This window comes from Cygnus atratus, chromosome 15, assembly GCF_013377495.2.
Source record: "Cygnus atratus isolate AKBS03 ecotype Queensland, Australia chromosome 15, CAtr_DNAZoo_HiC_assembly, whole genome shotgun sequence".
In the NCBI taxonomy this organism is placed as follows: Eukaryota; Metazoa; Chordata; class Aves; order Anseriformes; family Anatidae; genus Cygnus; species Cygnus atratus.
The window spans coordinates 10677662-10691358 of NC_066376.1; the positions used below are offsets into that span (position 1 = coordinate 10677662).

At 37.5% G+C, this 13697-nt stretch overlaps 1 long non-coding RNA gene across 5 annotated transcripts in view; it reads right to left on the reverse strand.

Annotated features, from left to right (window-relative positions):
• Positions 1 to 2362: 2362 nt before the first annotated feature.
• The window catches only part of LOC118249135 (uncharacterized), an 87652-nt gene continuing 76317 nt past the window's right edge, over positions 2363 to 13697 (reverse strand). For 3 of the 5 annotated variants that reach the window (XR_004778954.2, XR_007708880.1, XR_007708879.1), the window contains 4 exons: positions 7384 to 7502; positions 6875 to 6997; positions 5599 to 5703; positions 2426 to 4336 (listed from right to left, as the gene is read on the reverse strand). This is a non-coding gene — a long non-coding RNA (uncharacterized LOC118249135). Of the gene's footprint in view, positions 4337 to 5598; positions 5704 to 6874; positions 6998 to 7383; positions 7503 to 13697 lie in introns of all 5 variants that reach the window. The other 2 variants (XR_007708878.1, XR_004778956.2) reach the window with 2 other exon arrangements.

Below are 13697 nucleotides of genomic sequence, written 5' to 3' on the forward strand. Positions count from 1 at the left end.
TCACTTACAAATGCTGTTCAGATGGTTCTTAGAATCTGGGCTCTGTCCTGCCATTGCCTGCACTGGAGGTGGTATGGAAGAGACTACATCACCTAGAGACAGAAGATGACTTTACATTTACTGTTACATCTTGTAAGACGGCTGTGAAACTGCTTATGTACTTGCAACTCCATACGACATATTCAGATTATCCCAATATCATACCACAGTGTCTAGGACCTGTCAATATACTGAAGGCAAAGAAACTGCAACCAAACTGAGTGCTGCCTCAAGCTGCATCTCTACTCCCTCAAGTGTGTCTGGGTAGCAAGGTGGAATCTGACCTGCATTACATTCATATAGTTTGAGAGCTGAAATACTGAAATCACAAGGATAAAGACACTGATTCATAAACATAAGCATGTTTCATGTAATGGAACTCAAATATTTTCTTAGTCAGCAAAAATGTTACTAGAAAACTCTACAACAAGCTTAACCGCCTTACTTTATCTGGGCCAAAAAACAGTGCTTTCTTTCCAAGACCCTTGCTTTTTGCATTAAGCATCAGATTATTTTATCTCTTGTGTTGATGGAAAAAGTGATCTTTAAAGCACTGAGCTGTCAAAATACTGCATCAGGATTTTGCTATATTCTTTTACATACTTCAGCTCTGTATTTCAAGTACTGGCAATCATCATATTGAACACATCTTCTACAATACGGAGAACTGACTGATTGTGGCGGTCATATGCCATGGTGCCATTTAACAACATGTATTCCCATCTGTGAATTCTCTTTCTGGCATTTGGCTTGTACTTTATTTTTCCCATCTAAAAGTCTGGTAGTAGTTTCTCACTATTATTCTGATAACAGTGTGGGTCAAACTCATTCCACCGTGAATGTGCATTTGTACTTACAGAGAGTGAGTGATTGATTGGTATCAGGCAGAAGTGACTTCTCTTGTTACATTTCTGGCATGTTATTCTGTGATTATTCAGCTCTACTGAATGTCAGTCAAACCTACCAGATGTGACTCTAATGGATAGCTGCTAGTTGCCTGATATCTGTTTTGTCACTGATGTGGCCAGAGTGCTCCTGAAAGTTACAAAGAAATAAAAAAGAAAAATAAAAAGGGCATAAAGCTTAGCAAATAACAGAAAACTGTATTTAGAAAGTAAAAAGTAGCTGTATTCCTACATCTCTGTGTGATCTCTGCTTTTAAATATACTGTCAGCTGATTTGTTCAATATGAATTAATCACAGGACTATCTGCCCTTGTTTAATCAGGAAAGATTAATGCAAAATAGTACTTGGGATTTTTTGGCATATCCTGTAGGGGGTAAAAGACTGTTATTAATTATTTAGTTATTTAAATCCTTAAGAGTTCTGGAACACATGCGTTATGAATAATCTTCAAAAACATCACAGAAACTTGAATCATGACTATACCTTTTAGGCTGAAGAAAAGTACCACCAAAGTGAACACTGCTATGAAGAGAAAAAGGAAAATCATTCTGTCCCAAACCAAGCTTAAAATTCAGTCATGCTAGTCTGAAAGGACTGAAATTACTTTCATTTAATTAAAAAACATAAACCCGTTCAGTTTTAGAACCAGTATGAATCAAAGACTGCAACTTGAAATATCCCAAGATTACTTTTCCATTCTGGTTTATAGACAAGATTGGCCCTAGAATTACCAGATATTTGACAATCATCAGACTGAAATTTCCAGCTTTTAGTAATGAGATATGCGGTTAGATTAACCAAATTGTAGACATCTAAATATAAGGATATTTATTCAAATATAATTTTTAGCAATTTTGCATCCAATTCCACTGGAGCAAAACTTTGTTAATATATCCGAACAAACCACATACACATTTTTTTAAAAGGTCAATTATTTCACTGTTGTTTAAGACTGTATTATACTGATGTTTTACTTATCATATAAACAAACTTCTATTGTGTATTTGCCAGTAGCAGTTAAATCTGCCGCCTGCACAGTTCACTTATTCTCCTCATTCATTAGCTGCAGTGATATTGGTTTCAGAAGCATTTGGCTTCAGAAAGCCTGCCTGTAATTTGAAAAGAAAAGTAAAATGTGTAACGCACTCAGCCAAACGCTGTTCATTGCATTCAGTTTTACCAAAACCACCAGGACCACCTAAATTAGTTCAGCGTCAGTCCTGCTTGTTAAAGAGCCTAAGCAAGCAGACTTTGAAACTACCTCCACATTTTCCTGATCTTCCTTTTCTAAATGATTAGAAATATGTTTGGAACAAATACATCTCAAAGATCAGGATGAACTTGGTAGGTGAGCTAGTTTCAGGAACTGCTACAAATAGCTACTTCTGTTTTCTGATTATTCTTTTTTTTTTTTTTTCTCCTGATCAGCCTGAATTTTAAGATGGTAGAATTGATTAATTCTAGTTTCTAAAATGGAAATTGAATCCAAAATTGAATTCTGACTGGGAAATTCCAGGACATGTTCTTGTCCTAGCACAAACCTATAACTGCTGACAATATTATCTTCAAATCCATTCCCATTTTGGAGATTAAAATGATGCATACAATGTCTAATGGGGAAAATCAGGCAGGCAGTTTTTCTAAGTGACATCTTAAAGGATATAACAAAATAAGATTTTTTAAATCTGTTTTAAAGCAAACTGCAGTTTAAATTGAACATGAATTATAAACCTAGCAATGAGAATGGAGATGGTAATTGTGGTTCATTTCTGATCACTCAGTGAATATGAACCTTTCCCTTCTGACACCTTAGAAAATATATAGACATACACCCAATGCAAAGCACAGATTAACCTTAATTCACTGACCTAAAACATTTATATGCTTTTAATTTTCAGTGAAAATGACACAGTATTTTAAACACACCCAAACAACGTGGGAGTATTTTTCCATTTTATTAATAGGTCAAGAATAGATCAAGTTCATACACATTAGTCCTAAAACTACTGTTCTACTGAAGCCTGTTTCATAAAATAGAAGTAAACTTTTTTTGACAGTTTTCTGTTTGGTACAAATGTTTTGTTTTTCACATTGCTGAGATATCATTTTAAGTTAGTACCTTAAAGAAGAATTCTGAGGAAAAAAGTCAGTCTACCCTTACCTTCATCGTATTTTCCTTCAGCTAAATTCATGATACTGAGAAATGATGCATTATTCTAAGGACTCAGAAGTCAGCAAATTTTTTTTCATGTCATCTTCCACATTGAATATTTGTAAATGTATGAGTTCATCTGTATGCACGCATGCAATACCCTCCATATTTTCATATGGGACTTTTGCACCATAAACAGACAAATGATGATTAGCTTTAGCTTTAACCTTTCCTTATAAGCAACTGTAGTGCTGAAATTCTGTAAGGAGGATCTGAGATATGGGTCAAGTTGATAATGTCAAAAAACAGATCTAGATGTGCTTTAGAAAAACAGAGCAGTTTGTCAGTAAGGATATTTATAGCACTGGAAACACAGAGGAAACATGAAGCTAAACTTAGAAAGTCAAAGGGACTGATTAAGGATAAGTAAGGAAAATATTGTGGTTATTACTGGGTCTCTCACAAAGGCAATGATCACCTTTATAATGGGCATAGCAATGCTGTCTTACACATGCTAGAAAAATGGAGCACTGAACAAGAGAATTTTACATTGCATAAACCTCTATAAAGCGGCTAAACAAAACATCACAGCGCTGACTTAATCCTATTATGAATTTAGGGAAATCATGCTTCTCCCTCTATTTATCAATTTATCCCACCTTGTCTATGCTGTAACAGCAATTCCACAGAACTTAATTAACTAGTACCTCTAAAGTACCGCAAAGTTAGTATCAAAGGAGCCAAGCAAGCGTAAACGTTTACTTTTTTAATATAGAGACCTGCTCCTTGGAAAGAGATCAGGTTTTTTACTGCACATATAGGACTGGGTTAGGCCTCTAAAAAAAAAAAGCAGTAACGAAAAAACAATCTCAGAACCTGTAGTCTTAATTGGGGTCTCTCTTAATTTGAAATCTGCAAGGAAGAAAAAAAACAGCTGAAAAGATGAACCACAAAATTCTAGAAATAAAATATAAACGACTGTAAGTGTTTGTGCCATCAAACTAATACCTTCCATATGACTGTCAGGAAACCTTTTTTATGATCTCAGGCATGGTCATTACCAGTAAACAAGTTGGCACAAAGGACACAAGCTTGCCATGGGGCATGAAGTCAGACCCAGTCCTGGGTAATGTGAAGATTGTAAGAGGCAGGGGCCAGGTCCTTCACTGGAAGGGGTCTCCTCTGATCTTCAGCAGGCTCTGGTCCTTATGGGGAAGGGGGACCATTACAGGAGTATATCTAGAAAACATGTAAGAGGATATTAACAGCACATTTCTACAGGAAAACAAGATACTCTCTCAGCGATATTGCTGCAGCCAGTGACAAGTATATATGTAGGCTCCTAGACAAATATGCTGTTAGACAGCTACACTCTATAGTGCAGAATCACTGTGCCAGGTTCAGACGCAGCCCTTAATGGCTTTCTGACAAAACTTTGGTTGTAGCTTCAGCAGCAAGCAGACGTGCCCTTTCAAATTGCCACTTTATTTTTAACATCTTCGTCTCAAGCTACTACTGGTATATGCTGCTCTTACACATTTTTTCCTATGTGTACATTCCCATCCCACAAACAACAACTTGTTCTAATAACTACCACTGAGCACTTTTGACCTACTTGTCCATCACATCATTTTTCCTTCCTTGTAGAATTCATCATGTACAAGAGCAGAAGCTCTTTTTGCTGAACCACAATATTAATAATGAGTTTTCAGAACATATGTAAGGATAGTAGTGAGAAAACGTATTACTGAGGTTGACTTATTTCATAACCTGACAAGTGGCTTGGTCTGTGCATTTATATCAACATCTCCAGAAAGCTGGTGGACTCTTAGGTTAGAGATGATACAGATGCTTTTATAGCTCCGTAAGTGTTTGTTCCTTAGGTTTCTCTGAGTTTATCACAAGGCCAGAAAGACAGGACAAAAACTTCCCACCATGAAATAAAGCTCTTAGGTGGTGTGGTAATGCTGCCAACGCAGTGTCACTTTGGCAGCGCCTTTTACAGTATTTTTTAATCTTTGTTATGTACTGTGTGTTTGTCAGTCTGCACTCTGATCAATCGCACCTGCTATAATTGGTATATTCCCTTTCTTATAATCTCCAAAATTACACATATGGGGAACTGGGTGCTGGGAGAGTGTGTACGCTAAACTGCTGCCCTTGAACATTACCCAAAAGACACTGCTGTGTAACTTGCAGAACACAAAGTGTGAATGCTAAAAATATATATTGCAAGTATGAAAGAATAAACAAGGAATTTCTCAAACAAACATACAAAATCTCTTCAGCCCTATCATCTCTATGGCTAAAACTTCTTTCAGGTCTATCAGTCTAACCCAAGAATCAGACAGAAGGCTTGGTATTGAGTAATCCCCGTTACTTGTAGGAGCATACTACAAATCTGTCTCAAGGTGAGTCTTGCAATAAAAAGCAATTAAGTTTTAATGAACACACTCTTTATGTTCTTAATACAGTTAAGGACACTGAATAATAGCATTTACCTTAGAGGTGATGCTGTTTTTCATGTATTATCTTGTGGATGAAGTAAAATGGCTTATAAGCCTTGTGGCCTGGCTGTTCCACACTAATTTTAATAACATTTGCTCCTATAAAACACACGAGGAAGCTCTGTTAGTTACAATTATAAATATCAATGTAGCTACACACAAGACCGTTCAAATTATTCAGATCAGCTCCTCTACATGCCATATTCATTGTACATGGGCATCAGTAGCATTTCTAAATGGCATTACCATGGGTTACCATGAAGGCCTACAAGTAAGAAGATAATGCTGGACCTTGAAAAAAAAACCACACATATGATGATACTTTGATACATGATACTTTACCCACACCTGAAAAGGAAAGGTCCAATAAAAGATGAAAAAAGAAGCACAGCAGTAGAAAAATTTTCATAATCACGGAGCAAAAAGTCTAAATCTGAGGTGCCCTCACTCCTGGGACCAGTGTTTTTTTAGATATGTTAATTTTCATATTAGAGACAAAATAGAAATGAAAGTCAACACAAAAAATACACATCAGCCCCATCTTTTGGAGTGTCCAGGCACACAAATAGGCATCCAGATGCTCTGTTCACTGCTTAATTAGCGATAATTTGTCAGTAATCTGAAATATTCAAAGTATCACATATAACAAAAGATTATTTCCACTTTGTGACAGATCTCTAACTGCTCACTTGGATTGATCAAAAAATAAAATAAAAAATCTTCCAGCTGCCTAGGTAACACATTTTTGATGTTCATTGCTAAATTTTTAGATAAGATTTCTCAAGAGGCCTCATATAACTAAAGAGGTTTTAATTACTAGGATGTAGTGAAGGAAGGCCATTAATGATGTGCCAGAGTGTGCTCAGTACTAGCTAGGACACGAAGGAAGCTACGGATCTTCCTTGGGGGTGTTCCACACACACAAACTACCTCACATAGCAATGCAGACAGCTCTGGATGAACTGCAGAGGTAATATCACAGTTTGCAATTTCTCCTATTTCAATAAATAAATGATCTAATGATAGATCAGATCTGCTGTCTGTTCAGCTGCATGTTAGCATCTGACATCACTAAGCACCTGGTCGTCCTTACCACAGCGTCAGGCAGCTTCTCAGTCATTCATGGATTTCTCTCTCTCAAGGTTTCTCCCATTTAGCAAAATACTACTCCCTATTTCCTGTTGGAGAGCTGCAGTTACAAAAAGTGATTAAGTTGGATACACAGCTCCTGCCGCCCAATTTTGGTCCATAGTGCAAGGTCCTTACCCACCTGGTTTCTTCTGCTGCTGTAGGGAGAGGACACCATGTAGGAGTACTGCATTTCTGATATGAACTGGAGGGGGCTGCTCTCAAAACAACCCGCAGCAAGGTTTCTCCACAGTTCTGCAATCTCCTATATCATATACATGCATAGAATATTTTGTGAGCCTTCTGTACCAGGAAGAACTTGCAATCACCCGCAGTGCACCACCATAGAAATAACATTTATTTCATCTGCTAGGAACAGTAGTAATATCTTAATCCCACATTTAGATGCCACGATTCAAAGCAGCAATTAATCGTAAGTGGAGACTATACAGCTGAATTCCACCACATGCACCCACAACCACACACACATAATCAGGATGAAAAGTGACAAATGAAAACACCACATAACTCTACTGTAGCTAAGTCCTAGATGGAGGTAGAGCATAGTATAACACCTCTACACTTTGGTATGGATAAGTCCCACTGTAAACAGGGGTGTACTCTAAACTCAACATGTAATATATAACCTACCTGGAAACAAATTGACAGCATATTCAATAAAGTTTAGAAGCAAAATAAAGTGGCTGCTGCTGAATTCCCAAGTCAGAGGCCTCATCCAATCCAAAACTGGAAGGAATCCAGATGTGGTGCTAGAATGAGAGCAGAGAGCAATTTATCCAGGATCCAAACCTCTTCCCAGCGAGTGTTTAATTGAAAAATTCCCATCAGCTTAAGCGGATTGTAGCAAGATGGATTCCTAGTTTGTGGTTTTATTATGTTATGTTTCATATCTATTATTTACATTATAAATTATTTTTACACCCTTTGTTATGCTGAAAGCACTGCATTCGTTATGTTTGCAAGAGGCAACCTAGCCTGCTTTAACACGTGCATTACAAATAAGGTATTATTATTGAATCAAGAGGTTCCATTATCTTTTCTAGGACAAAAATCTGTGAGTTATAAAACATGACATAAACCCAAGAAGTCTATTAACTTTTGCAGTAGTCAGGCAGTGGTATAGATACATCTCTCTTGTTCTGGAAAATGTTTCACCTCTATTACAGTCTTTGGCCTTTGCACTTCAGATAGGTGTGTTCTGATACCCACACAGGTTTCTAACCAAAGTCTGCTTTCAGTATGTGTGTATAATATTTCTGAGTCCCAAAAGATGCTGCAACATTTGGTACAGCCAAACATCTTGCTTAATTCATTATTCACTATTTAAAATTTTGTCAGAATTCCAGGCATGAAGTGAAAGAATAAAAAAAAAAGTAAGATAAAGAAGTTAACCAATCACACACCAACATCAACATAAATAAATCAGAAAGCCCATATGCTTAAATTCGTGAATCCAAATTACATGACGAAAAATTTGCACATAACAGAAATAGCACAAAACCCAGTTTTAGTCTATCAAAAGTGTAATAGGGCTGCATTTCCAAGGAGTAATTGACACAACTACAATGCCTGTAATCACGTTTTTATATGAATATGTAGCTTTATCAATTGAGACATTAAACATCCCTTCCTGATGCTCCTGTCCATTTTAACATCCTCCTGGAAACACAGTGGTGGCCAGGGATACACAAAAATCCCTGCTGTCTAACAATTCAGACTCTGATCAAACCCTACAATTTATACAGCAAACCACATTTTATTTACTTTCCAACACTTTACTAAATCAAGGGAAAATTCAGTATTTTCCATAGGCCCTTGAATTTCAGGAGCTCCAGAAGAGGCCTGGCAGAGAGTTGGCTTCAGTATTTCAACCTGGTGATGAGGGCTGCATTCTCCATCAGTCAAAACATCTTTGACAAGTCTCTTTCAGTCTGCACAAAGAATGAAGCAAGCTTTGTAGCTTTGGCAACTCTGCTTTAGCCTTTTCTCTTTTTTATTACACTAGCAATAATATGGAAAAGCACCACTTGCTTTTTCTTTTAACCGATTTGATTGACTTAAAGTTACAAACCTGATTTTAGTTGTATAAAGATATTTAGCAGGTATTGCAGGGGTCTAAGATGAAGCCTGAGCTGCAGAAGCAGACCAAAAACATCCACTTCAGGCAATGGGAAGACACAGAAGCTTACGGGACATGTCATCTACCTACAGGTTACAGCAGAAATTTGCCCATATAAAGGGATTGTGGTAATAAAACAAAAAAGACATTGCTGCCAGGTCTCAGAAAATGAAATTAAAGACTTTCTCAACAGAGATGTATGTGTATAATTGATTAGATCAAAATTCAAAGAATTCATAACTTTTTGCCTCAAATTCAAGTCATGAAAATGCGCTTTGCTGTAAGAGCTCATACAAACCTTCAAATCTTCTCTGAAAATACAAAACTTGAATTTCCATGGCTCTTGGCTTTGATACACTTATTTAAAATTTTGCAAGGAAAACCCCAAATATTAATTGCTCTCTGTTGTCACTGAATAAGTTTTTAGCATACCAGCCTTGGAGAAATAAGATCTTAATAATCAACTGGTTATACAACATGGAGGTTTCATATATTGAAAACATGATCCATCACAAAAGTTAGATTTTGTTGTTATCCGAAAAGACCAGCTAAAATTATTGACACAGAGTTAATAGCATCACAAAGTTGGAAACTGTGGGTTGAAAATCACAAGAGAAAATAGGATGTTACCAGAAACCTGCAGGCTAGAAACCTGCCTTTGAATTCCTAAATGTGTGATAAGAAGAGTTACATAATGCAGTTAGAAATCAATAAACAAAGCCTGTCTGCTTAGGAAGCCAGAATTAGACCATTTATCTCCTACAATGAGGAATGTTTGAAGTTATTTCTCTGTCAGTGGTAAAATTATGAATAAACCTAATGAAAAATATAGACTCTGTGGGAGTACAGAATATGCCTGGCTATAACTTCACTTTTGTTTAACTACAGGAATATTGCTAGTTAAATGTTCTTCTATCTTAAAATATAACATCTGGTAAGATCTCGCCCACAGAGTAGGAAAAAAGCTAGTGGGCCTGAAAACAAACACCTTCCTGGTAGTTTAACCACCCACCTTTAATGAAAACTTGTAGTAAAGAAAGTCAGCTGTAGGCAACTTAACAGTATACTAGTTAGCTGTTAAGCACCTGTTGTAAAAGTACCTGCATGATGGGAAAAGTATAAAGTGTTTTTTTTTAATTACCAGATGTCATAAAATAGCTTTATAGCATAGTGGAAATAAGGATGATGGATAGCTCAAACAAGCAGTTTCAATCTTTTAAACATTTCCCTAATCACAATAAGCAGTCACTTCTGTTTATACATCATTTGAGTGTGTAAATTCAGAAGCATTGTGTGTATTGGATGAAAGGTACTATTTTATTTCTACCTTTTTCTTCTCTTCTATATATAGTACAAACCAGTATATAATGTATACTCAGATTTCTCTCTCTGGGAATGAGTTCTGAAGAAACGACAGCCATCCTGACAATGGACAGATCTATTATAAGAAGCATAATGTTTCTGGTCACTCTTAGGTTATTCTTCCTTACAATGGAAGAGGGAGCGAGCAGTAGATGAACATGAATCCACAGTGCACCCTTGGGGCAAGGACAGCTCACTGCACATTTAGCAGGACCACAGGCAGCAGCAGGCCAAGGGAACTGAGAATTCCCTTTTATTTAGCACTTGTGAGACCTCAGCTGGAGTAGTTCCTCCAGTTTTGTGTCCCCCAGTACAAAGAAAAAAAAAAAAAAAAAAGACATTGACATACTGGGGCCAGTTAGTTGGGAAGCTGGAGCACGTAATGTACCTGGAGACAGGGAAGGCAGAGCCAGGGTCTCCTCGGAGACTAGCAAAGAGACTAAGATCAATAGTGACAAGACTAGACCCCAAAGCAACCTGATCAAGCTTTGAAGTAAGCCCTGCTTTAAGCAGATAACCTTCAGAAGTCCCTGTCAGTCTAAATTATTCTATATTTCTAGTTTAGATATAAACATAGTGTTTCAACAACACCATATAGAAGACAATATTCCCTTACCTGCTTATAAAACAAAACAAACATGGTAGCAAGAATGTACTCTCATCACTGTCCAATTTATGTCCGTGACTTTCCTGTACAATAATAAAATTTATCTCCACTATACTGTGTGGTAGTAGCCCTTCAACGATTCCTTAATCCTAGGCACTATGAAGGTAGAAAGAGCTGCTTTCTAAAATCACCATTTTGCAGTGATCCCAAAAGATCTGTTTGAAGGAGTTATCTAAGAGTTTAATGTGTATGCAAATAGCAATTTCAACCAAGCTACAGGAGAACAGTCAAGCTCTGGTTTACTCAGCTTGATTGCTCCTTGACATGTAATACATCTGCTTTCAGAGTCAGCATGTCCTAAGATCATGGCAAGAAGAGATGGGAATCCACAAGATTCCTTTTTGTTGTAAAGGGGGAGGTGAAGAGCAATGTGGAGCTCACAAATAGAAAGCCTATAAATAATCCAGCTCCCTGAGAAATCGGTGGAAACTGGATGAGGGTTCCAGAGCTCCCTTCTGCTCGTTATGTTTTTTTGTTTGTTTGTTTTGTTGACATACTGCATACTGTAAACAAAAGGATTCAACACATCAGCAACCTTAAGTCTGAGTCATTACAATGGACAGAATTACTTTTCTTGGAGAAAATATACCAAACATAATTTAACTCTTTTAAAATATTCTCACAGCTTGGAAACGCAGAGGTGTGCCTGTTCAGCTGCTGAATGTGTGAGCACAAAAGCTTCTTAGAGTGAAAATCCTGCTGAGATAGCACTATCACCCAGCGCGCTGTCATGTCCTCAGGACAGGAAAAACTCCTTGAGTGAATATTACTGTTCACTCCCAGAAAGTAAATAAGCAGATGAAATAATTTAGCAAGGAAAGAAGCAGCAGGCTGATACATTAGAACACTCTGTGCTAAGCAAAAGCAGCACAGACTTAAGTTCTTCTGAATGTCTGGAAGTCTCCTTGCACTGAACAGTCTCGATCTGTGTGACCTTGTACAACAACCTAGGAATCAACAACAAGAATGTTATGCATAGCTTGAGAATGCTTTGAAAACGCAGCACAACATGTCCGAACCATGGATTTTCAGAAGTCAAGAATGCTCCTAACAGAACCTGGAATACTTTTTTTGCTGTGAAGAGTCGTTTGTTTATGCATGAATAAAATAATTTAAAATGAAATCACATAAGAGGCTTCATAAATACTGTATACAAGTAAGCAAGTCAGAAGTAGGCAAACCCGCATTTCGCTCTGATCACATTCCAGCAGGACTCACCTTTTGACTTTGCAGGGATCAGCAAACACTAATCAGATCTATACGACTGACAATTTTTATATTATTTTCCTACCACTGCTATTACAGGTGGAGGTGAGAGGAATTTAGCCAAATCTAAGTGATCAAGGTTACCTTGTTAGCCTAAACCAATGCACATTCAGATCAAGAGAAGGCCATCTACTGCCTCCATTGGATTTGAGGAAGTCTTCAAGAAAGAAGAGCAGACAGTGACATTTGGGACTACAGCAGGTTGTGCCAAGGCCTTCAGTGTGTCCTCACCTGGGCACTAGCTCCCACCACATCGTGCCCATGCCTGGCAGGGACCCACAGCTCAGGGCCCACAGACAGACATCCCTGAGACCTGCCTGGACCACCGCACTGCCTGACCCTGGCTGCCCTCACTGGGCCTGATACAGACCCTGGCTGCCAGCCTTGGGGGCTGTCTCACTCCCTCAAACATGCTAGGTGGCCTCGACTCCTGGTGAAGCTGCTGTGCCAGCAGAATGGAGAAGTTGTGTCTTCTCAGGCTCTAGCTCTCCATTTATCATAGCAGTAACTGGAGAAATAGAGAGAAGCTTGGCAAATAAAATATTTATGAGGATATTATCCTTCCATGACACCTTTTTGTCTGGTTTTAACGTGGAATTACAGCAGAGGAAGGGTCAGCCGCCTGCACTGAAGATCCCAGCAGAGCAGAGTTAATGAGGGGGTTACTCTTTCTGACAAATCAATAACCTGTGGTTTGGGGGCAGCTGTTGAGCCTTCAGATGTAATTCCATTAAATAAAATTCAGCTCTGTGTAAGAGATACATGGTGCTTCACTTCTAACTTATGCTTACTCTTTAAACAAAAATAATTTTAATTCATTGCTTGAAATTCCTTAGAGAATAAGAATTTAATTTTAAGTAAAAGAGCAGAAATTAATTTTGATTCTGATACTGATATTTGTGATACTGATAGAAATGCAACAGGGGTATGTATACGTGTGCTGATCACAAATGCAGGGAAAGACTGTTTTATCTACAATAATATATTTCAGAATTTATTTAAATGTTTTACCCCTATCCACACTCTGGCAACTGGAAAATAAATAGGATGATGATACATTACCTTCTTGCCAGTAGTTTAGAGAGCATTATTAACACAACTATTCATAATGATCTGCTAAGAGATGGTTTATGCCTGAAGGTAATTTTTGTGTGTTTCAAGTATGATGATGATTTTATCACTTGGGCATTTAGAAATCTCTTAATTGAGTTCATTAAAAAAAAAAAAAAGTCTTGCACAGCATTTTCTTGTTCCATTTGGGACTACTTCTAAAACCAATTTTATTATTTTTTTTTTACAGCAAGATATATTACCACCTGGAACTTATATGGTATTTGAGAAGTTTAAAAGGATCTTGGTGGAGTTCTTCACAGAATGAACATCCATTCCATAACACCCTCCTACCTGCCTGTGTTCTCTCACACCAGACAAAATCCTGTGCAAAATGTGATGCTTAACAGTAAGTTCACTGTAAAATTTTCATTTGTCTTAACATTATTTTTGAATCAATACTAGACTGAGTAGCTTTAG